The sequence below is a fragment of the Giraffa tippelskirchi genome, chromosome 11 (genome assembly GCF_054371585.1).
Source record: "Giraffa tippelskirchi isolate mGirTip1 chromosome 11, T2T-mGirTip1v1.2.pri, whole genome shotgun sequence".
Lineage (NCBI taxonomy): Eukaryota > Metazoa > Chordata > Mammalia > Artiodactyla > Giraffidae > Giraffa > Giraffa tippelskirchi.
This window is the reverse complement of record NC_137285.1, coordinates 40,256,268-40,281,927: the sequence shown is the minus strand read 5'-3', so window position 1 is coordinate 40,281,927 and position 25,660 is coordinate 40,256,268. Positions and strand designations below refer to the sequence as shown.

The 25,660-nt window shown below is 39.5% G+C and overlaps 2 pseudogenes across 2 annotated transcripts in view; one reads left to right on the top strand and one right to left on the bottom strand.

Annotated features, from left to right (window-relative positions):
- Positions 1-25,660, bottom strand: part of LOC145525388 (WD repeat-containing protein 82 pseudogene) — a 33,486-nt pseudogene that overhangs the window by 6,256 nt on the left and 1,570 nt on the right. The window contains exon 3 of the transcript XR_014068169.1: positions 24,545-24,648. The product of XR_014068169.1 is annotated as a WD repeat-containing protein 82 pseudogene (transcript). The remainder of the gene's footprint in view (positions 1-24,544; positions 24,649-25,660) is intronic.
- LOC145525392 (glutaredoxin-3 pseudogene) lies at positions 5,187-5,825 on the top strand (annotated as a pseudogene). The gene has a single exon (XR_014068177.1). The product of XR_014068177.1 is annotated as a glutaredoxin-3 pseudogene (transcript).

The window sequence follows — 25,660 nt, the reverse complement described above, 5'->3', positions numbered from 1 at the left end:
AGATACTTCAGCCATGAAATATAATACTTTCACCAATATGCATCCCATTGTTCCAGACAAAACGTGAAATAGCTTTTTATCTAATCTCTGAAATAAGATTTCATCAGAGGTTATGAGATGGACAAAGAGGAAAGATGAACACAATTAACCCTTCTACTCCCAAAGATACCTAAGTCAATGTGAAATTTAGGAGAAGAGCATAACCTAGTGATTTTATGCAAAATCACTTCCACTGACCATAAGATTTTTTAAAATAATTTTTAAATTAATTTAACAGAAGTAATCTGAAATCATTATCCTGGGGGAAATGTCTTTGGGGAGAAACAAAACCCTCAAGCATTGTAGCTAATGGAATATTTGACCTGCCCAGTCTCCAATTGCTGATTTCTCTCCAAAGACAACCGTGATTTTCAGTTTAGTATATATTCTTCTGATCTTTTTTTCTAAGCATTTACATTCATATAGCTGTTCCTGTGGAAATATTGCAAAACTTAAGTTCCAGAATCTATAGGCAAGCTGCCTGGTTTTAAATCCTAGCTTTGTGACTTTAGGCAAGACACTCAACTTCTCCATGCTGTTTTCAAGTCTGTAATATGGGAATGATAATTATACTAACCAAATCATGGAGATTTTTTGAGTGTCAGTGAGTTCATCTACGTAAAGTGCTTGGAGAACAGTGTCTGATATAGCACATAGTAAGTACTACAAAGTATTGTCTATGTGTTAGTCACTCAGTCATGCCCCGACTCTTTGCAACCCCATGGACTGTGCCTGCCAGGCTCCTCTGTCCATGGATTTCTTCAGGCAAGAATACTGGAGTGGATAGCCATTCCCTTCTCCAGGGGATCTTCCTGACCCAGGGATCAAACCCAGGTTTCCTGCATTGCAGGGAGATTCTTTACTGTTGGAGCCACCAGGGAAGCCCTAGCTATCATTTTCACCTCCTTTTTGAAAATCATATATGGCATCCTACTACTGTATGTTACTTTGCAAATCTGTTTAGAACAGGGACTTCTCTTGTGGCCCAGTGGCTAAGACTGTTCTCTCAACACTGGGGGCCAGGTTCAATGCCTGGTCAGGGAACTAGATCCCACATGTCGCAACTAAGAGTTCACATGCTGCAACTAAAGATCCCACATGCCACAACTAAGACCTAGTCCAGCTAAATAAAAAATTTTTTTTTCAATTTGTTTAACCCACTCATGTATTTTGGAAATATTTCTGTAATATCACAAATAAAATCTACCTCTTCTTTTATCAACTATTTCAAGTCTCATTTTCCATATAGTGATTTCAATCAACTCCTCAGTACCTGAAAGAAATATCTACATTTATCCACCCAAATAGTTCTTCTCTTTTTCTGTATGGTTCAGTGAACTAATGTATCTGGGGCCTTGAGGTGGGGGAGGGAAGTGCTTGGTGAACTAAAAGGCATTATGGAAATATTTGTATAGATGTCTTCACTGGGTATCAAGTGGAGAAGGAGATAAGACTCCGCCTTATCTGGGTCATACCCATTACTCCCCTAGGTAGCCTCCATTCATTTTTGAGGCCTGGTTTTCATTTACTAAAGGTGGTGACTCACCAAAGATGTAAGCACTGTTTGGCAAAGCTACCATACTCTGGCTGTTCTATTTTTCCCTTCTTCTACTTGAGTTGCTGCCTCACGGCGTTGAATGAAGCAACATGTATGTTTAAAGAAAAGCAAGGGAGGACAAATGATTGGCATGATTGAAGGTGATGTTTACGTTGCAGTTCTACTTCCTTTTGCAGTTCCCCTTTGAGGGCATCTCCTCTTTTGGACCCAAAAAGGGTTAGGAAGTGCTGCCACCTCATCTGGTGCTGCTGGAGCCCACCACAGAGGGCCAGATGAGAGAGCAAGGGAGAAGGCAGAGGGAGGCAAGGGAGGCTGCTGCCTTGATCTTCCTTATGTTATCCTCGGGCTGTTCTTTAAGTAACACAGACCTGGTACAGTTCCTAGTGCAAAGCAGGCATTTGGCAGGTGTTTGCTGATTAAATAAATGAATCAATTAAACCTTTACTTGCCATGGCAGAAGAGAGTATATTTTCACATTATAAAAAAGTGGGGGAAAAGGTTCTGTATTATCAGCATCTATTTTTATATCTCTCCCACTTCCCTCTCTTAGATCCTCACCCTACAACATTAATTTTTAGGAGCAGAAATTCTGTCTTATCTATCTTTGTGTCTCTAGCCCTAGGACAGTATCTTCTCATAAATATTAATGAGCAAATTAATAAATAATTTTAGGTAAATTAGGTTTGTGGTAAAGCAATACTTACTTTTTATTGATAGGTTAAATCCAGAAACACAGAAGCCTCTGAGAGTGCTCCAAAAGGCAGAAGACCTGAGGTGAGGCTCACTCTAGCTTCCTCCGGGGCAAACTCACCTTTATAAGGCTGAGTCAGAACTAGTCAGTCTGTGAATCCTCTAAATATTGGGAAACAAGGCAGATGCTCCTGGGGCATTCTGTTCTTTTGCCATCCACCAAGCTGGGAAGTGCTCCTCATTCTTAGCCAGTTAAGTCTTTGAACTGATATTTCTTCCCAGTCACAAGTCTGAACTGATGCAATGGTGTTCTAGAGGTTATAAGAGAAAAGTTGCTGGCAATCATATCTGAAGGACCCAATCCTTACTTCTGTTTATGTGGCAAAGGTTTTTCACAATAGTCAGCCTTCTCAAGAAGTATACCCACAGCTTGCCTGACCAGGCCTCAGTGAGAGACAGAGTGTGAAGCCATGGTCAGGCAGAAAACACTGTTTGCACTCTTGAGAGAATAACATCACTGTCAGCACACTTGCCAGGGTGCTCAGAGGATGAAAAATGTATATAGTGCCTTATAAGAAAGAAGAACAGAAGTCTGAGTCCTGGTGAGAGTTTTCAAGTGGATCACAAGGCTAAATAAATGAATGGTGTGCTTCTTCATACAAATATAGCTAGCAAAGGAAAAGGATGGAACACTCAAGTGGGCCCAGCCAAGACACTGAATTTTCACTTTTACAAATGGCACTGTGAATGTGAGAGCTGAAAGTCGGGAGGAAAGGTAAAATGGTGCAGTAGCAAACAATTGCTTCCTTTGCCTCCCACATCTTGCAGTGCTCATGTTTGTCTAACTTGGCAGAAAGGAGGTCAGCAGCAGAATACAGGATCTAAATCCATTTCATACACCAGATGTGAGTTCCCAGAGAATCCTGGGGGAGATAGAACTGATATGATGTGTTGGGGCAGAAGGAAAGGCAACTCAAGGAGAGGAAAAGGGCCAAAATAGCATTTTTCAAATAAAGAATTCTTCCCCTGCCTTCATTCCTAGGAGCAGAAACTTTTATTTTCCTGAGGAGATCACAGAAAATTTTCCTGGTGTAAACTACAAGCTCTTCCACATTGATTCTTCAGAGAATGTTCCAAACTCTAACTCTGCCCTGCCCTATGTCATTTTGGATGTGGTATTTGAAATAAGGGTGTTTAACATTTCCCTCTGCGCTGGCTTTGTGCCTGTACATTAACTTGGCAGTCACCAGGACTTCCATTGCATTTACCTTCAGCCAGGCCTTACCTTGCTAAAACAAATCATATACTGTGAACTTCACATAAAGAAAAGATAATTTCACAAAAGTTTAACCTTTTAGAACTTAGATAAATTATGACCCTAGGCTATTCAAAAGTCATACTCTTTACGTGGTGGTGGTGGTTTAGTTGTTGTGTCCAAGACTCTTTGCGACCCTAAGGACTGTAGCCCACCAGGCTCCTCTATCCATGGGATTTGCCAGGCAAGAATACTGAAATGGATTGCCATTTCCTTCTCCAAGAGACGTTCCTGACTCTGGGATCATCCTGTATGTAGGCTGATTCTTTACAGACTGAGCCACTAGGGAAGCCCCATGCTCTTTGCATATTCCCTCAAAACAGGGCCTAAGCTTGTGGGGCTTTAAAGATGGGTTTCTTACCTGAGCATCTACCAGGAGCTGAGGCAGCCAAGAAATAACTCACTGCAAAGAGTCAGGAAGACACCCTCTCTGCAAGCTCTCAATCCTGTCAAAACATACTTCACAAGGACATGAACAATGTTCAACACAGCCCCTTTGAGACCAAATGGAGCAGTTACAAATTCAAACCATGTAATCAAAATATAATATACAGAACTTTTTTTCCTATAAACTGTAACCCAACTAAATCTCTATTTTGAACTTGCATTTCCCTTCATAATGGATGTAAAGTGGCCCGAAATTCTTTGTAGCTATTCATACTGAGGTGAAATCCATTTCTGCACTCCCTGATTATGGAAAGGTCCTGTGACTTGCTTTGACCAACAGAATGTAGTAGAAGGGCCAAGTGACTTCTGGTATTCACCTCAAGAGGCCTCATAGCTTCTGCTCTTATCTTTTTGGAAAGCTTCCACCATTCTGTGAAGAAGACTGTGGAGAGAAAGGCCCAATTGTCCCATCTGAGGCAGCAGACCTATGAATGAGGCCATGTTGGATGGTCTAGTCTCAGGCAATCCCCAGATAACTGCAGTTCCAAAAGTGACCTCAGGCAAGACTGGCAGAAGAGCCCCGCCAGCTAGGTCTGGCCCATTGCCAACCAATAGAAACTGTGAGCAAATGAATGACGGCTTTTTAAGCCATTAACATGTGGGATGATTTGTTATGCAACATTAGATAACTGATACAACTCTGGTGGTTGAAACCATAATTGTAGTCAATTCCAGAAAAGTGAGTTTGATTTAAATTCAATCAATTTAAAATTTCCTCATCCGTAGCCTTCTCTCACAGAGAAGGCAATGGCACCCCACTCCAGTACTCTTGCCTGGAAAATCCCATGGACGGAGGAGCCTGGTAGGCTGCGGTCCATGGGGTCGCTAAGAGTTGGACACGACTGAATGACTTCACTTTCACTTTTCACTTTCATGCATTGGAGAAGGAAATGGCAACTCACTCCAATCTTCTTGCCTGGAGAATCCTAGGGACGGGGGAGCCTGGTGGGCTGCCGTCTATGGGGTCGCACGGAGTCGGACATGACTGAAGTGACTTAGCAGCAGCAGCATGCCAAAGAGTCGAGCAAAAAAGCTCAGCAACATGCGTCTAGTGGCTCCTTCTCACCCAGTGGTAGTGAGCACCTGAAGGAAGACCTCAACCTGCCCCTGAAGAAGTTACTTCTTGCTGCCCCCTGCATGCTGTTCATGAAAGGAACGCCTCAGGAGCCGCACTGCAGTTTCAGCAAGTAGATGGTGGACATTCTTAACAAACATAATATTCAGTTTAGCAGTTTCCACATCTTCTCAGATGAAGTTCATCAGGCCCTCAAAACCTATTCCAATTGGCCCACCTATCCCTAGCTCTATTTTCTGGAGAGTTCACAGGAGGGCTTGGTATAATTAAAGAGCTAGAAGCATCTAAAGAACTAGATACGATTTGCCCCAAAGCCCCCAAATTAGAAGAAAGGCTCAAAGTAATGACAAATAAAGCTTCTCTGATGCTCTTTATGAAAGGAAACAAACAGGAAGCTAAGTGTGGCTTCAGCAGACAGATTCTGGAAATATTAAATAGTACTGGGATTGAATATGAGACATTTGATATATTGGAGGATGAAGAAGTTCGGCAAGGATTAAAAGCTTACTCCAATTGGCTGACGTACCCTCAGCTGTATGTGAAGCAGGAGCTTGTCGGAAGACTTGACATCGTTAAGGAACTGAAAGAAAATGGGGAGTTGCTGCCTATACTGAAAGGAGAAAATTAATGAACGTTAGACTTGGTGCCCACCCACTGCAGGAAGGCTTCCTCCAGCAGAGCAGTTCATGATTTCATCCTCAGAAATGGACTAGGAGGAGAAAATGCTCGTTCCCAGTAAAGCTTTGTGCATTTCACAAGGCTGTGCTAAATAACATATGTGACCTTTTTTCCACCAAAAATAGAACCCAATAAACATCTTCAATTTCAATTAAAAAAAAAAATTGGACACGACTTTGTGACTAAAACAACAACTAAGTCTTTAAGGTAAGTCTTTAAGCTTCGGTGTCCTGGAAGTTGAAATCAAAATTATGCCATTGATACCAGGCCTTCAGTTTTTGTAAAGGTTGCCATCCTCCCATTTGTGATTTGATTCTGAAAGTCTTCTCTTAGACAACTACAGAGAATATCTGGATGTCAGGCTATGCAAGATTTTGTGTATTTAATTTTCTCCTGCTCAACTTAAAAAAAAAATTCAGGCTTTATTGAGGTACTTGTTGTTCAGGTGCTAAATTGTATCCAATCCTTTTGCAACCCCATGGACTGTCGCCCACCAGTTTCTTCTGTTCATGGGATTTCCCAGGCAAGAATAGTAGAGTGAGTTGCCATTTCTTTCTCCAGGGGATCTTTCTGACCAGGGATCATACCCATGTCTCCTGCATTGGCAAGAAGATACTCAACCACTAGCCATCAGGGAAGCCCTTTATTGAGGTACAGTTGACATATAAAATTGTAAGACATTTAAAATGGTCATTGTAATGAAAGGATCCCCCTCATCTTAATGCATCTATCAGATTCCTGCTCAACCTTTGTCAAAAGTCCAGGTGAAGGAAATATGCAAGGTATACATCTTGAAGAACATAAGCCATTTCCTTAGATGGCTCACTTTATTTCCTGGATTATCATAGAGATGCATATGAAATCCACTGTCTTCCTTCAGTCTGAGCATTCTTTGGCATTGCCTTTCTTAGGGATTGGAATGAAACTGACCTTTTCCAGTCCTGTGGCCACTGCTGAGTTTTCCAAATTTGCCGGCATATTGAGTGTAGCACTTTCATCAGCATCATCTTTTAGGATTTGAAATAGCTCAACTGGAATTCTATCACCTCCACTAGCTTTGTTCATAGTGATGTTTCCTAAGGCCCACTTGACTTCACATTCCAGGATGTCTGGATCTAGGTGAGTGATCACACCATCGTGATTATCTGGGTTGTGAAGATCTTTTTTGTACAGTTCTTCTGTGTATTCTTGCCACCTCTTCTTAATATCTTCTGCTTCTGTTAGGTCTATACAATTTCTGTCCTTTATTGAGCCCATCTTTGCATGAAATGTTCCCTTGGTATCTCTAATTTTCTTGAAGAGATCTCTAGTCTTTCCCATTCTATTGTTTTCCTCTATTTCTTTGCACTGATCACTGAGGAAGGCTTTCTTATCTCTCTTTGCTATTCTTTGGAACTCTGCATTCAAATGGCTATATCTTTCCTTTTCTCCTTTGCTTTGGCTTCTTTTCTTTTCACAGCTATTTGTAAGGCCTCCTTAGACAGCCATTTTTCTTTTTTGCATTTCTTTTTCTTGGGGATGGTCTTGCTCTGTCTCCTGTACAATGTCATGAACCTCTGTCCATAGTTCGCCAGGCACTCTGTCTATCAGATCTAGTCCCTTAAATCTATTTCTTACTACCACTGTATAATCGTAAGAGATTTGATTTAGGTCATACCTGAATGGTTTAGTGGTTTTCCCTATTTCTTCAATTTAAGTCTGAATTTGGTGATAAGGAGCTCATGATCTGAGCCACAGTCAGCTCCCAGTCTTGTTTTTGCTGACTGTATAGAGCTTCTCCACCTTTGGCTGCAAAGAATACAATCAATCTGATTTCGGTGTTGACCATCTGACAATGTCCATGTGTAGCATGTAAAGTAACGCTAGCAAAGTAATGCTCAAAACTCTCCAAGCCAGGCTTCAACAATACCTGAACCATGAACTTCCAGATGTTCAAGGTGGTTTTAGAAAAGGCAAAGGAACCAAATTGCAAACATCTGCTGGATCATCAAAAAAGCAAGAGAGTTCCAGAAAAACATCTATTTCTGCTTTATTGACTATGCCAAAGCATTTGACTGTGTGGATCACAACAAACTATGGAAAATTCTGAAAGAGATGGGAATACCAGACCACCTGACCTGCCTCTTGAGAAATCTGTATGCAGATCAGGAAGCAACAGTTAGAACTGGACATGGAACAACAGACGGGTTGCAAATAGGAAAAGGAGTACGTCAAGGCTGTATATTGTCACCCTGCTTATTTAACTTATACGCAGAATATATCAAGAGAAACGCTGGGCTGGAGGAAGCACAAGCTGGAATCAAGATTGCCAGAGAAATATCAATAACCTCAGATATGCAGATGACACCACCCTTATGGCAGAAAATGAAGAAGAACTAAAGAACCTCTTGATGAAAGTGAAAGAGGAGAGTGAAGAAGTTGGCTTAAAGCTCAACATTCAGAAAACAAAGATCATGGCATATGGTCCCATCACTTCATGGCAAATAGATGGAGAAACCATGGAAACAGTGACAGACTTTATTTAGGGGGGCTCCAAAATTTATGCAGATGGTGACTGCAGCCATGAAATAAAAAGATGCTTGCTCCTTGGAAGAAAAGCTATGACAAACCTAGACAGCATATCAAAAAGCAGAGACATTACTTTGCCAACAAAGGTCTGTCTAGTCAAAGCTATGGTTTTTCCAGTAGTCATGTATGGATGTGAGAGTTCAACCATAAAGAAAGCTGAGTGTCAAAGAATTGATGCTTTTGAACTGTGGTGTTGGAGAAGACTCTTGAGAGTCCCTTGGACAGCAAGAAGATCCAACCAGTCCATCCTAAAGGAAATCAGTCCTGAATGTTCATTGGAAGGACTGATGTTGAAGCTGAAACTCCAATATTTTGGCCACCTGATGTGAAGAACTGACTCATTGGAAAAGACCCTGATGCTGGGAAAGATTGAAGGTGGGAGGAAAAGGGGACGACAGAGGATGAGATGGTTGGATGGCATCACCGACTCAATGGACATGAGTTTGAGTAAACTCCAGGAGTTGGTGATGGACAGAGAGGCCTGGTGTGCTGCAGTCCATGGGGTCACAAAGAATCAGACATGATTGAGGGACTGAGCAACTGAAGTGAACTGAACTGTCTTTCTTCAGATCACCTTTTTGAATGATGTATACTGTTATATCTTTGGCTTACATGGAGTAATGGTAGAGGAAACTACTGACAGAATCCACTATCATGTTTATTGAGGAATGTTAAAGATGTCCATGTGGCACTTGATGTCCACACATGAAAACCCATACAGATGTCTTACAGACCTAAGAAACAATAAAAGTTTCCTTTCTCCTAAAAAACGGAATTGTCATTGCTTTAATTAAATGTGAAGATTTAACCTATCATGTTTCTCTTTTTACCTTGGCTATTAAGCAGCTCAAAAAGATATTTGCATCCCAATTGTAAGAACAATAAACTACTTTAATCTATAAATCTGCATGCTATCAAAGCTTTAAACCTCTAGGTTTTTTAAATTTCCACTTATCATAAGGTTAAAATTCTTGTAAATTACCTCAATTCCTTTACAGAATGAAGTAGGCAAACATAAATTTTAAAAATATCTCCCCAAAATTGATATTTTGGGGAGTCCTTGAATTGGAATGTAATCTTCATATAATGTAACCATATGGTCTTCCAAGCTGGAGAGTTATATCTGGCAGATAATTTTCACTCCATTTAGTGCTTTTCAGTTTCCAGGACAAGAATGTTACCCACAAAAGTGGCTTATCTGCCCAGTCACAGACTCTCTGGAGGCTACCAACTGAGTAAACAACAAGCATCCTAACATCAGGTGTTTCTTACAACCTCTATTAACCCATTCCTTTCAGTCAGTTCAGTTCAGTTGCTCAGTCATGTCCAACTCTTTGCAACCCCATGGACTGCAGCACGCCAGACTTCCCTGTCCATCACCAACTCCCAGAGCTTGTTCAAATTCACGTCCATTGAGTCGGTGATACCATGCAACCATCTCATCCTCTGTCAGCCCCTTCTTCTTTTGCCTTCAATCTTTCCCAGCATCAGGGTCTTTTCCAAGGAGTCAGTTCTTCACATCAGGTGGCCAAGTATTGCAGTTTCAATTTCAGCATCAGTCCTTCCAATGAATATTCAGGACTGATTTCCTTTAGGATGGACTGATTTGATTTCCTTGCAGTCCAAGGGACTCTCAAGAGTCTTCTCCAACACCACAGTTCAAAAGCATCAATTCTTCAGAACTCATTCCTTTAGGGGCGACCTAAGGGGCATCTGGGAAGGAAGACAGCTGTTCTCCAAGGGGCCCATGCCCTCCCACACCTTCATTAGACTGCTCTTTTGTGAGTAGTAATCCTGCTTCTCAGGGTGCCAGAATGTTCTTAATCTTATCACAGATCTGATCATTCCATAGATGTTCCTCTCAAGAGAAAGGAGATTCACCAAATGTGGTCAGATAAGTCTAACTGCAATTATTCCTTCTAGACAAACACTTAAAGGTATTAGAATGACCTAATGCAAAACACTGACAACACCAAATGAATGTGAGGATGTGGAGCAATTAGAACATTCATTCCTTGGTGGTAGGAATGCAAAATGATACAGCCACCTTACTTTGGAAGACAGTTTGGAAGTTACTTGCAAAACTAAACATGCTTTTATTATATAATCTAGTAGTCCCCCTCTTTGGTATTTAACCAAAGGAGCTGAAAACTTATGTCCACACAAAAACCTACACACAGATGTTTGTACCAGTTTTATTCATAATTGCCAAAACTTGTAAGCAACTAAGATATCTTCTAGTAGGTGAGTAGATAAACTGTGCTATACTTAATGGAATATTATATAGCACTAAAAAACAAGTGAGCTTTCAAGCCATGAAAAGACATGAAGGAACCTTGTTTAGTAAAAGTGTTAGTTGCTCAGTCATGTCTGACTCTGTGACTCCATGGACTGTAGTCCAGAAGGATCCCCTGTCCATGGAATTCTCCAGGCAAGAATACTGGAGTAGGTAGCCATTCCCTTCTCCAGGGGATCTTCCCAACCCAGGAATCAAACCTGGGTCTCCAACATTGCAGGCAAATTCTTTACTGTCTGAGCCACCAGAGAAGCCCTGAGAAGGAACTTTAAATGCATATTACTAAGTGAAATAATCCAATCTGAAAAGGCTATATATTGCATGAGTCCAACTATATAACATTCTGGAAAAGGAAAAATTATTGAGATAGGAAAAAGATTAGTGGTTTCCAGGGTTGTGGGAGGGATAAATAGGTAGAGCAGAGGGGATCTTTAGGCAGTGAAAATACTCTATATGATACTATAATGATGGATACATATTATTATACATTTCTTCAAACCCATAGAATGTACACCACCAAGAGTGAACTCTTAACTATGGACTTTAGATAATTATGATATATCAATATAACATATCATAATTTATATGACATGATATATATATATATATTTAAACCAAGGGTATTTTGTTACAAGCATCCTTGGTAAAAAAAAAAAAAAATGTACCATTCTGGTGAGGGATGTTGACAGTGGGGGAGGCCAGTCATGTGTATGGGGATACAGGCAATCTCTTTACCTTCCTCTCAATTTTACTGTAAACCTAAAACTGTTCTAGGAAAAATAGTCTTTTATTTTTTAATTTTTTTTAAAGCATGTTTAGAAACCCTCTGAGGAATACTCTGGAAAGGTATTCAGGAAATGAATGGAGAAACAGGGAGAAACAAGTGGGAAGAAAGACTTCTGTCCATATACTGATGTGAATTTTGAGCTGTGTGAATGTAATGTCTATTCTAAAAAGAAATAATTTTTAAAATACATTAAGATCCAAATTTGGAAGGCCTAAATACTACAGAATTTCTTTTCAGCAACATTGAGTGACATGATTAAAATGGTATTTATGAAAGGAGGGTCTTGCATTAAAGGACAGGATAGAGAAAGGTAGGGGGGACTAGATGAGGCTTTTCTAGACACTTTGAAAGCAAGGGCTTAAACTTTTATTTCTAGCCCTGGCTAGTAAGCTTCCCCCTAGTAGGCTCTGGTAACATTTCCATTGCTCCTGGGTTGTTATTGCTGTGTTATAAATGTTGATGGTGGTGACAGCAATGAAGGCGATGATGACACTTGGTATGGTAGGGATTCAGGAAGCTTTTGGAGCAATTCACATATGCTATTTGATTCTCACTTCTCTAAATCCTCTCTTCTGTTCTGACAACCACTGGTCCAGTTTAAATCTGACCCAAAACAATGAATAAGACAGTATCTTTGCTATTGAGAAATTCACAAATAGTGGAAGAATACAGAAACAGTCTACTAAGTGAAACGTCCTCTGTGGTAGCGAGTACTTTACAAGTCTCAGCCTCCAACGGTAGCAGAAAGGATAGAGCAAGCAAAGAACAACGTAAAATCTTTAGGTATATTCAGAATTTTCCAACTCAAAAAATTATTATTTAATAATCACAATAAGCCCGTGGGGTGGATACTGTTGTTCCAGTTCTTAGCCAGAAAAGTTGAGATCAACAAAATAAGAGCAAGGGATCTGGAGGTGATAGACTGGGTTTTAAATCCTGGCTCTGCCACTGATTAAGTAAATTCTCGAGCAAGTTATTAACCTAAAATTATGTTTCCTCACACAAAACATTAGGTTCATAACAGTATCTACCACACAGAATTGCTGTGAGGATGGAACAAAAAAAGTATATTAAAAGTTTCTCATGGAGTCTGGTAACTAATAGTACTCAATACCTTTTTGCTCTTTTCCTTCTTTATTCTTCAGCCTTCTCCACAAAGCTATCTCCAACTCACTCATCTTGGTTTCAGCCACTCAAGGCCTGTCTCCCTCTTTCCCACTAACTTTTTAGTTTCTGAGAAATTACAAGTCCCTACTTCTGTATCTCTACAAAGCACCTAGCTCATAATTTATTTTGTTTTATATCCAGATCTTTTTTATAGTGGTAAAATATACATACCATTAAAATAAAAAATTGTATCATTTAGCATTTATAAGTATATCATTCAATGGCATTAAGTACCTTCATAATATTGTGCAACTGTGCAATTTCAAAACTTTTTCATCAAGACTTCCCTGGAAGCCCAGTGGCTAGGACTTGGAGCTCCCAATGCAGGGGGCCCAGGTTGGATCCCTGGTCATAGAACTATATCCCGCATGCTGTAACTGAAGATTCTGCATGACATGACTTAAGATCCTGCATGCTGCAATGAAGATCAAAGATCCTGTGTGCTATAATTAAGACCCAGTGCAGCCAAATAAATACATAAACTTAAAAAAAAAAAAACAACTTTTTCATCAACCCAAACACAAACCTTATACCCATTAAGCAGTGACTCCTCCTCTCTCCAGTCCCTGGTAACCTCTGCTTTCGTTTGTTTCTATGAATTTGCCTATTGTACGTGCTTCATCAGAGTGGAATCATATGTTGTTTGTCCTTTTGTGTTGGCTTCCTTTCACTAAGCAGAATGTTTTCAAGGTTCACCCATGCTGTAGCACGGGCTTTTTTGTGACTGATTAATATTTCACTACATGGATAAACTGCATTTTGTTTGTCCATTCACCTGTCAATGGACATTTGGGTTATTCCACATTTCAGTTACTGTGAAAAATGCTGCTGTGAACATTGGTGTACAATTATCTGTTTGCTTCCCTGTTTTCAATTATTTCAGGTATATATCCAGAAGTAGAATAATTGGTTCTTATGGTAATTCAATGTTTAACATTTTGAGAAACTGCCAAACTGTTTTCCACAGCAGTTGCACCATTTCTATCAGCAATGCACAAAGGTTCTAATTTCTCCACATCCTTGCTAACACTGACTTTCCATTTCTTAATTTTTTAATTTTTTTATTGAAGTATAGTTGAATTACAATGTTGTGCTATTAATTTTTGTTTTTATAATAGGCATCCTAATGGGTATGAGTGCTATCTCATTGTGGTTTTGATTTGTATCCCCCTAATGACTAACCTTGGACTGCAAGGAGATCCAACCAGTCCATCCTAAAGGAGATCAGTCCAGGGTGTTCATTGGAAGGACTGATGTTGAAACTGAAACTCCAATACTTTGGCCACCTGATTCAAAGAGCTGACTCATTGGAAAAGACCCTGATGCTGGGAAAGATTGAGGGCAGGAGGAGAAGGGGACGACAGAGGATGAGATGGCTGGATGGTATCGCCGACTCGATGGACATGGGTTTCAGTGGACTCAGGGAGTTGGTGATGGACAGGGAGGCCTGGCGTGCTGTGGTTCATGGGGTCACAAAGTCGGACACGACTGAGCGACTGAACTGAACTGAATGACTAACAATCCTTTAGGTTAGTACATTGATGCACTTGAAACTAAGGCGGAGTTAATATTTTGAAAACAAAGTGATTCATTCTGATGACTTAATGAACACTTTACTGTTACTCTTTTGCACATTTCTGGGAAGAGGTGAGTTTGTCCAAGGAAAAAATATTCCACAGTTCATGGGGAAAATAGTTGTCTGGAGTATTGATATAATGTCACTTTCTCATATGATCATGGTTTAAAGAATTATCTTGGTTCAATATGTATTGGTTAGATGTGTAAATGCTCATATCTTTAGCACATATTAAATGATTTTATACATAGTTTCCAGGGGTGGGTTAAGAGTGGCTTGTGAAGCAACTGGAAGCAAATGGTGGCACAGAGACTATCCAGGGAAGACTTGGTGATAAGGGTCTCTCATAAAGAGAGCAAGGGAGAGAGAGACTGTGTAACAGTTATTGTTATAGATTCACTGCATGGAAAAATATTTTCCAGAATTATGAATTAATTAACAGCCTAGAATTTTTTTTTTCATACTTATTAACTATATAATGAAGGACTGCAATGCATTTTGCATAGCTTTCATTCTTTAAAATTGCTGCTTTCTAAAATTCTCTTGTTTTCACACTTTGTTGGGGTACCCAACTACTGATCAGTAGAGTTTCACCCAAGAAATAGCAATAATTGGACATTTCTGAATTTTTCCATGTTGCTTTTTTTCTTGTTATATTTATACTTCATTTTGAAGAATTGCTTATGCTTGTGTCACTGCAAGCAATCAGTACCCAGTCATTGTGTAACACATAATGTTACTTATTGTACAACAAAGCCTGAGTTTTTACCAGCTGTAAACCCTTAGAGTTAGATGTCTCCCTCCTAATCCATTCATCTATACCCTGGCCTTTTCTCTTCACACTCAGCAGATTCATAAGGTGCCTTTAGTGATTTCATTTGCTTATAGTATGAAATGATGAAGGTTGATAAAAGGAGAGATTACATTTTTAAAGAAAAATAAATAGTAAAGAACAGGAAAGCAAAGCTAAAATAAAAGCACCTCTAGTTTATTTCTATGTGAGAGTCTCAGGTCTCCTTAAATGTTTTCCTATTTTGGCTTTCAAATCCAGCCTAAACTAAAATGAAGAGGTATGATAGATGCTGTTACATATATGCACAGTTCCCAAAGACCCCAGTAGGGTCAAGACCAAAAGGAAGCAAAACTAAAAGATAAAACAGGAGAGCTGGGTTCGTCCCTGGTTTGAGAAGATCCACTGGAGAAGCGAATGGCAACCCACTCCAGTATTCTTGCCTGGAGAATCCCATGGACAGAGAGCCTGGTGGGCTACAGTCCATGGGGTCGCAAAGAGCTGGACACGACTGAGCGACTTTCACTCACTCACTCACATTCAATGACTAATGATGTTGGTCATCATCTCACATGTTTATTGGCCATTTGTTTATCTTCTTTGGTGAAACGTCTATTCAAGTCTTTTACTCATTTTTGAATTGGGCTGTTTTTGTTGTTGAGTTATAGAGGTTCTTCACATATTCTGGACATTAATCTCTTATCAAACATATGATTTGCAAATATCTTCTCCTATCCTGTAAGCTATGTTTTCATTCTTTTTACAGTATCATTTGATGCATAAAAGTTCTTTATTTTGATAATGTGCAATTTATATATATATTTTTTGTTGCCTATGCTTTTGGTGTTATATTCAAACCATCAACAAATCCAAAGCCATGAGGATTTTCTCCTGTACTTTGTTTTAAGAGTTTTATAGCTTTAGCTCTTAAATTTAGGTCTTTGACTTATTGTGAGTTAATTTTTGTACGTGGTATAAAAGAAAGGTCCAACTTCATCCTTCTGCATGTTGGATATCCAGTTTTACCAGAACTATTTCTTGAAAAGATGGTCCTTTCTCCATCAAATGATTTTGGTACCCCTGTTGAAAATTAATAGACTATGTAACTGAGGATCGTTTCTAGGCTCTGTATCTATTCCACTGGTCTGTATGTACATCTGCATGCCAGTATCACGTTTTGATAATAACCTTGTAGGAAATTTTGAAATTGGTAAACATGAGTCTCCCAACTTTGTTCTTTTTCAAGGTTCCTTTGATAGCTTATCATTTGTATGCAGATAGATTTGAATATGTAGCAGATGCATTCAAGACAAGAAGGGGAAAACTCAAACTCATGCCCTCACAGTTCTCCACCTGTGGCAAGGTCCCAGTGAATGCCTTTTTCGTCACACAGGGCTACTCTGCACTCCTAGAGGTTTAGTGTAGTGTTGGGGAGGAAGAAATTTTCCTCTCTCCTTCTAGGTTCTCTGGGATGGTCTTAATTAATTCTTTAATTCTTAATTGACATGAGAGATTAACAGGGAAAAAAATCAAAGTTTCACAACATGTGTACATGGGAGAAGCCCAGGAAAGCTGATTAACTTGCCAAATGGCCAAAGCCCCCACCTTAAATACCATCCTCAGCTAAAGAGAATGTTGAGGGTGGGAAGAGTAAGTTAAGTGAGTACAGGGAACAAGGGTAAGACTTTATTTGGATTTAAGTCCTTGCCTTCTCCAATGATAAGAGTTCTTGAAGATTTGGTCATTCTCCTCTTCCAGGTAGAGGGAGACACCCTTACAAACGGTGATTTCCCTTACAAATGTAAATGTTTCCTCAGTTCAGTTCAGTCGCTCAGTCGTGTCCGACTCTTTGCGACCCCATGAACCACAGCACGCCAGGCCTCCCTGTCCATCACCAACTCCCTGAGTCCACTGAAACCCATGTCCATCGAGTCGGCGATGCCATCCAGCCATCTCATCCTCTGTTGTCCCCTTCTCCTCCTGCCCTCAATCTTTCCCAGCATCAGGGTCTTTTCCAATGAGTCAGCTCTTTGAATCAGGTGGCCAAAGTATTGGAGTTTCAGCTTCAACATCAGTCCTTCCAATGAACACCCAGGACTGATCTCCTTTAGGATGGACTGGTTGGATCTCCTTGCAGTCCAAGGGACTCTTAAGAGTCTTCTCCAACACCACAGTTCAAATGCATCAATTCTTCGGCCAATTCCTACTTGGTTTTCAGAGTCCTTCCCGTGTCTGTTTATGTTTATCAGAAAATAGCCAGCTTAAAACAATTAATATGCTGAAGAGATATATTTTAGGGTGGCAAATTCTGCTCCCCTACAGTAGTTTATGGTCACATTACAAATAAATGGTCATGATGCTTTAGTACTGTAATTAAGTGGTATATGGAGAACGCTTTGTAAGGAGACCAGAAGTGAAACTGAGGAGGACCTTGTGGGGCTTCTGGGCATGGAAGTGTTTTTGTCCCTCATTCCCTGTAGGCGGGACTCCAGCCTCCATGACCTTCTCTGAGTTTCATCAAACAGTTACTAATCAAAGAAGAAGCAGCCAAGAAACCACCTGAGGCAAGACTAAAGGGACCAGAGAAGCTCATCAAAATTAGGAGACCTGAGACTAATGTTGTCAGCAGCACCACCCTTGAACTACTGCTATAAAACAACTCATCAAATTCTTCTGGGTTGGGACACATAGCTTTTCAAGTGCATCTCCTTGCCTGGCATAGCAATAAATCTATCCTTTTCTACTTTGCCTAAAACTGTGTCTCTGAGGTTCAATTCAGCACTGGAATACAGAGAAGCTGAGCTTTCCACATCAGAATCAGGATTCTAGTTCCAACTCTGCACTTAGAAGCAGTAACTTTAACAAATATCTCACCTCTCAAAGGCTCAAATTACTGATTTTTACTGATCTATAAAATGGAGATTATGTACCTCCCCTGTGTACCTCACGGGGACATACAGAGGTTCAAGTGACAGAAATGTGTGGCAGGCATGGTAGATATAGGAGATCCACCCATGTTTTTGCCTGCCTCTTGTTTTAGAAAAGTTGCAGTCTCCCAGGCTCCTAAGTCACAAAAGCCTGGCTCAATGATTGAAAGGATATGAACACATAGCAATAAAAATAGCAGTTGAGCCAGGAGAACTGGTAAGAATTCAAACGGTAAATCAGCCATATGGCAGTCACAGAATCTTTAGTTCCTCTCTGAAGTACCTAGATAACAGTATCTGATGCACCAAATGGAAGAAATTAACTACTTGACGACCATGAGCACACAGCCCCCAGACCTATTGGAGCCTGAGGAATGATAATGCTAACCCTTGTGATGGCACCCTCTTACCTCACCATTAACCAATCAGAATTGTGCATGAGCTGATCACATATCCTGAAACCCCCCTCCTTCATCTTGATTTTAAAAATGATTCCCTGAAATTCATCGCAGAGTTCAGGTGTTTTGAGCATTAGCTACCCCAGAGTCCTTGTCTGGCACTTTACAATAAACACTGTACTTTCCTTCACCACAATGCAGTGTCAGTTGATTGGTTTTACTGCCCAAGGACAGCAGAACCAAGTTTGGTTTGATAACAAACAGAAACTGACTGATACAGAGAACAAATTAATGGTTACCAAAGGCAAACAGAGTTAGGGGAGGGGCAAAATAGATGAAGAGGATTAAGAGGTACAAACTATTGGGTATAAAATAAATTATAAGGATATAATGTACCACACAGGGAATATAGCTAATATTTTATAATAATTTGCATGGAGTATTATCTATAAAATATTGAATTACTATGTTGTGCACCTGAAATTAATATTGCAAGTCAACTATACTACAATAAAAAATGAATAAAAGAGTTCACCGTTTTAGTGGGCATCTTTTTAACCCATCACATTTCATGTCAACAACCAAGAGAAAGTAGACTTCATAATAGGCTGTGAAGGGGAGCAGATTTTGATGCCCCAAAATACACCTATTTTAAGCTATTTTTTGCTTTCTCTTCTTTTTTTTGGCTGTGCCATGTGGCATGTGGGATCTTAGTTTCTAGACCAGGGAATCTAACCCAGGCCCCCTACAGTGAAAGTGCAGTGTCTTAACCACAGGACTGCGAGGGAAGTCCTTAAACTGTTTTTTTTTTTTTTCTTAATAGCAGAAATGAGAGAAGTTCTGAAAACTGAGGAAAAGTTAGCCTTTTGTAAGAAACATTTATATGTTAGAAAAATTTCTACTTGTAAGGGTGTCTCCCTCTCTATATCTGTAAGAGGAGGATCACCAAATCTCTGGGAACTTATCACCAGAGAAAGGCAAGGACTTCAATGTGCACAACAAATATCCTTGTTTACTGTACTTTTCCTGATAACCTCCCATAACTGACTCCTCACCCTAAACATCTTATTTTATATTTAACTAAATATAGCATTTAAGGTGAGGTCTTCTGACGTTTCGGTGAGTTAGCTTTTCTGGGCATCTTCCATGTATATATATGTACATGGAGGTATACATGTTATTACACTTTTGTTTTTCTCTTTTACATTAATTTATTAGGACATCAAAGAACCTAGAAGAGAAGAGGGAAGTTTTTATTTTTTGCCCTTATAACTACTTTAGTCTATCGATGTCATATAGATAAGTGAGGACCCTGTGAGAAAAGCGGAAGACTGTGGGAGATAAAACTCACAAGCATCTGGGAAAATCCCTTATTCTATCTCCTGAACCTGAAAGGAAATATACAATTGCATACTCATTTATGAGAATCTTTGGCTGGTGAAACAGCAAGGACTAGTCACAACAAGCCTTTTCAAAAAGACAAAACAAGTGAAAACAATAAAAGCCCTTCCCATTAGCTGTTGGTTTCACTTATAAGCAATTACCAGGACTCTGGCAGCAAGTCATTTGGGGCCCTCTTGACAAGATTCAGACCCGATCTGCAGAAGGTAGGGAGAAATCTCCTCATCTCTGCATGTTAATTAAGGAAGACAGATGGCCCTGTGATTATTCAACCATATGTAGGTCAAGACTAAATGAATTAATAAGCAACTTAATTCTCAGCTGCCTCCAAGAGCTTATGGGGCATCTATGAACAAACAATTGCCACAGTACCCTGGGAAACAGGAGATGGGAGTGGGAAGAGAGATTAAATTTCTCCCCATTGCACACTAAGTTCCACAGCCTGGGGAGGGACAGCTCAGTCCCTCCACCACACATTATCTTCTACATTGTATTTCAATGTTAAATGAGTCACATTATAAATCTTAGTTTCCCACATATAAAACATAGTTCACAGGGTCGCTCTTTTTTTATTCTGCTTGAAGTTAAGCTTTCCTTAATTGATCACTTTAGGACTGAAAAAAGCACAGGAACTAGAGCCTAGAGCCATAAGGAGAAATGTAACAAGACAGGCAACACATGCTGAAGGTGAAAGGTTGGTGTGTGTGTGTGTGTGTGTGTGTGTGTGTGTGTGTGTGTGTGTGTGTGTGTGTGTGTGTGTGTGTGTGTGTGTGTGTGTGTGTGTGTGTGTGTGTGTGTGTGTGTGTGTGTGTGTGTGTGTGTGTGTGTGTGTGTGTGTGTGTGTGTGTGTGTGTGTGTGTGTGTGTGTGTGTGTGTGTGTGTGTGTGTGTGTGTGTGTCAGAGAACAAGTTCTGAAAGGGCTTAGAGGACCAGGGGCTGTGGGAGGTAGAGATTGATCTGGACCTGAAAAGGCAAATGGACATCAGTGGGGTGGGGGAGGGAGACCAGGAAAACTGTGTGCAAAATGCAGGAAGCTGTGCAAGGCATGAAACCAGTAGGACAGGATGACGCAGGAGAATCAGGAGAGAGGTCAGTTGGTAAAGGTGTTTAACAGCTAATAGAGCCCTGGATGCCAACAGTGCTGGGTGCTCGTAGGAGAAATCAGCCTCTATCCTCTTCCCAGCATTGCTGCCAGATTCTCCAGGACAGAAACTAAATACCCTCCAGGAGTTTGTACTGGGAAGAGTTATTTCTGTGCTTCTTTCAGCTCTCAATCTTCCTGGGCGAATGACTGGTGAGACTGGCAAAAGAACTGAGTTGCCCCAGTCAGCTCCTCTCTCCCTTCCTCTTACCAGGTTGAACTCCCTGTAGAACTGACTAGTTTTCTGTCTTAAACTCCTCTCCTCTTCTAAATGGTGAGCCTCTTGCCTCTGAGGAGAGGCCTGAATTTGTCCAGTTGTCTCTGGATAGGCAAGTTTAATTTTTTGAGCAAAGGTGTGAGTATTAAACTCAGTTGTCAAATTCAGTGTTAGTAGTAAGTGATAGACATTTTGCTCCCCTTTTGACTCTATATACCTGAGTTTGTTTGGAGCACTGAAGAAGGAAAAAAAAAAAAGGAGCATAATTTATTATCTCTTGTGTAAAATCCCAACATCCAAAAATCTGGAAGAGATATACATAGAATTGCTGTACTAGTTACTTTACAGCAAAACCAAAAGGACATGAGTCAAAGTAACAAATCTTAGTTTCTAAGCATTGTAAAGCTTAGGAACTTACAAAAAAAAATCTTAAAAACAAATGTACACATAACAAACAGCTTATATAGCTCAATATAAAAAAAAACAAACAACCCAATCAAAAATCGGGCAGAAGACCTGAACAGACATTTCTTCAAAGAGGACATACAGATGGCTAAAAGGCACATGAAAAGATGCTCAACACTGCTAATAATTGCTGCTGCTGCTGCTGCTGCTGCTGCTAAGTCGCTTCAGTCGTGTCCGACTCCGTGCGACCCCATAGACGGCAGCCCACCAGGCTCCCCCGTCCCTGGGATTCTCCAGGCAAGAACACTGGAGTGGGTTGCCATTTCCTTCTCCAATGCATGAAAGTGAAAAGTGAAAGTCAAGTCGCTCAGTCGTGTCCGACTCTTCGCAACCCCATGGACTGCAGCCTACCAGGCTCCTCCGTCCATGGGGTTTTCCAGGCAAGAGTACTGGAGTGGGGTGCCATTGCCTTCTCCGGTTAATAATTAAAGCAATGCAAATCAAAACTACAATGAGGTATCACCTCACACAGGTCAGAATGGCCATTATGAAAAATTCTACAAATAATAAATGCTGGAGAGGGTGTAGAGAAAAAGGAACCTTCCTAAACTGTTGGTGGGAGTATAAATTGATGCAGCCACCATGGAAACCAGTATGGAGGTTCCTTAAAAAACTACAAATAAACCTACCATATGATCCAGCAATCCTACTCCTAGGAATATATCCAGAGAAAACTGTAATTCAAAAAGATACATGCATCCCAATGTTCAAAGCAACACTATTTACAACAGCCAGGATATGGAAGCAACCTAAATGCTCATGGACAGATGAATGGACAAAAAGGAATAGTACTCAGCCATAAAAAGGGATGAAATAATGTCATTTGCAGCAACATGGATGGACCTAGAGAGATTATCATACTAAGTGAAGTAAGCCAGACAGGGAAAAACAAATATGATATAATATCACTTACATGTGGAATATAAAAGAAACAAAAAGAACAAATGAACATTATTTCCAAAACTGAAAGACACTTACAGACAACGGAAAACAAACTTATGGTTAACAAAAGGAAAAGAGAGATGGGGTGGAGGGATAAAATACGAGGCTGGGATTCACATATATACACTACTGTGTATAAAATAGTTAACTGGGACTTCCCTGGTGGTCCAGTGGTTAAGAATCTGCCTTCCAAAGCAGGGTACTCGGGTTCAACCACCAGTCAGGCAACTAAGCTGCCACACTGCAATTACTGAGCCCTAGGACCACAGCTAGAGAGCTCGCATTCCTCAACGAAGATCCCACCTGCTGCAACTAAGACCTGATGCAGCCAAAAATAAATAAAATGATAACTAACAAGGGCCAACTGTATAGGGAACTATATAGGGAACTTATACTCAATATTATTATGTAATAATGTATAAAGCAAAAGAACATATATAATATACATATAACTGCTACTATGCTGTATGCCTGAAACTTACACAATATTGTAAATCAACTATACTTCAATAAAAAAAATTTTAATGTACACATAGCATAACAGCATTTTGAAAGCTATTGCTAAATTTTCAATCATAGAGCTTCTGTACCAGTTTATACTCCCACCAATGTTAACATTTTTCATAATGTGGTTCTCTTATGACTTTCTATGATTCCTTCCCTAAATGCAAGAACTCTAGTGGTAAACCCAAATTTTAATAGAAAGGTCAGCTGACACCAGGTACTGCATTTGCCCTGTCACCAGGCATGAACTTCCCAGTTCAACAGCCTTCCCAGCTTCTGTTCCAGCCATGATAACTAACATTCATCTGCTGAGTCAATAGGTTCACACTGTGATCAGAGGTATAAGGTAAAGGAACTGCCATACTTAACCTCTTGAATTCTCTCAGAGATTTAAAAGATTTACGAAAGAAACAAACACAGGTGGCAGTTGACCTAGTTAACTCTCTGGCATCATTTGGGATCTACTTAAAATAGAAGTCACACACAAGGGAGGAGATTCATAAACCACATGCCATTTATGATACATATAAAATAATTACACCAACTTAAAAGCAATCTTTTGAGTAACTTTAAAATGTAAGAGCTATTTTAATTGCATGGTAGGCTAGAATCAACAATGTAAGTTAAAGCAAATTTATGTTTCCTTCTTATTTTTCTTTGACAAACAACCCTGCCATCCTTCTTAATATCCTCTCAAGTAAGGTCCCTTCCAGTACCATTTTGTCATGTAACAGAGCTTCTTCCCTTACTTCACACTCTAAAAGTATCCCTCCTTTCCAAAATAAAATCTTTTCACCCTGTATCCAATAAATTCACTCTCACATATAAGGGATTTGATAAATTGTTTTTCACCTGAGTGGCTAATATATATGTATAATTACATATATTCTTTTTCAGATTACTTTTCATTATAGATTATTACATGATATTGAATATAATTCCCTGTGCTATCAAGTAGGTCCTTGTTGTTTATCTATTTTATATACAATAGTGTATATAAAATAGACATAAATTCCCAGACTCCTAATTTACCCCTCTTTCCTCATTAAGATTCTTAATAGCAAGAGCAGGTTAGTACCAAATGTTGTTGTTTAGTTGCTCAACCCTATCTGACTCTTTGCAACCCCATGGACTGCAGCCCACCAGGCTCCTCCTCCATCCATGGAATTTTTACATGTATTTTCATTTAAATACTAGAGGAGAATAAGGAAAGATGGGTTAACCTAACTTGTCCAGTGATCCAGCAGAATCAGAATTTGGATGCAGAGCTACTTAATTTCAGAGTCTGCACTTTCCCCCCTCCCATCAGTGTGCAAACATTTTTCCTTGAAAACCTTGTAAGATAATTTTCATAAATGTATGTATCCCTCACAAATTTTAAGCTGATGTTTAAAATTCTTCATTTTAGTAGCTGCAAAGGTCATAACTTTCAGCATATTATAACGACTGTCTTACAAAGTTATAAATATCACTTTTTAAGTCAATGAAACCCAAATATAGTATTTAAATCCATTTTCAAAAGTGTATAAGCAAGCTCTTCTTTAACATTTAGAAAACTTATACCTTTCTCTTTTCTCCTTGAACTTGTATTTCCATTCCATTTTCTCCAGATTTTTATCCTAATACATTTTAATGTTTGAATGTCTTATTGGACATCAGATATTTATCTACAACAAAAATAAGTATAAAATTACAATTTTTTATTTTCTGACCATAAGTGGCTGTAATTGACAAAACAATTTTTTTCTTCTGTATTGGAAGTCATTATTACAAATAATAATACATAATTGACTGAGACAACATATATACACATTTTGGTAATTATTATACATAGTAAACTTTTCATTATCAGTAAAGATAATACTAACTACTGTAACTCCAAGCTCTTGATGGCTTAATATAATAAAAAACTATTTTTTGATAGTATAGAGTCTCATAAGAGATTAGTGGAGATTGAGAGACACGGGTTCCTCCATTTGGAGGCTCTGCTATCTTGAACATGTAGCTTCCACACAATCAAAAAAGGAAAGAATGAGCATGGAGAGGACACACAGGCAGGTCTTAAAGTAGTGCCCCTTATCTCCTCTGCCTTCCAGTATCCAGAACCAGTTACACTGGCAAGTCCAAAGCAGGAGAATGAACATGCAGTGTGACCAGGGGAAGGAGAAATGGACTGGATAAATAACTTGACAATCCCCACCACAAATTTTATGGTAAATGCTTATCATCAGAAGAATCATGATCTAATATTTTAAAGAAATTTAATGAAAGAGAAGGTTTTCGTCTGCTAAAAACAAATCTGCTTGGCAGCTATTTTTAAAATGATGTATTTTATAAATAGGAAGTGGAAAATTTTAAACATTTTATCAGGTGAAATTAGATGAGGACTGACAGTAATTATAGTATACATTTTGTATGATTTGGTAAAAACATGTTCTAACTCTCTCATTAAATAACACATTGAACACCAACCAAAATTACACAGAAAACCTTCTGTTAACCCTTAACAGAAATATTTATAAAGCAGAGAAATTCAGCAAGTCTTATTAGTTTATGAGAGCCCAATAAATCATTAGATCATTAGATTTCAACCTTTATGTGGCCTGTGATGGCTTTCACATCTAGAGTAATATTTCGGATGGGTAAGGGCAATGGCTTTCTTTTATAACATGGGAAAAA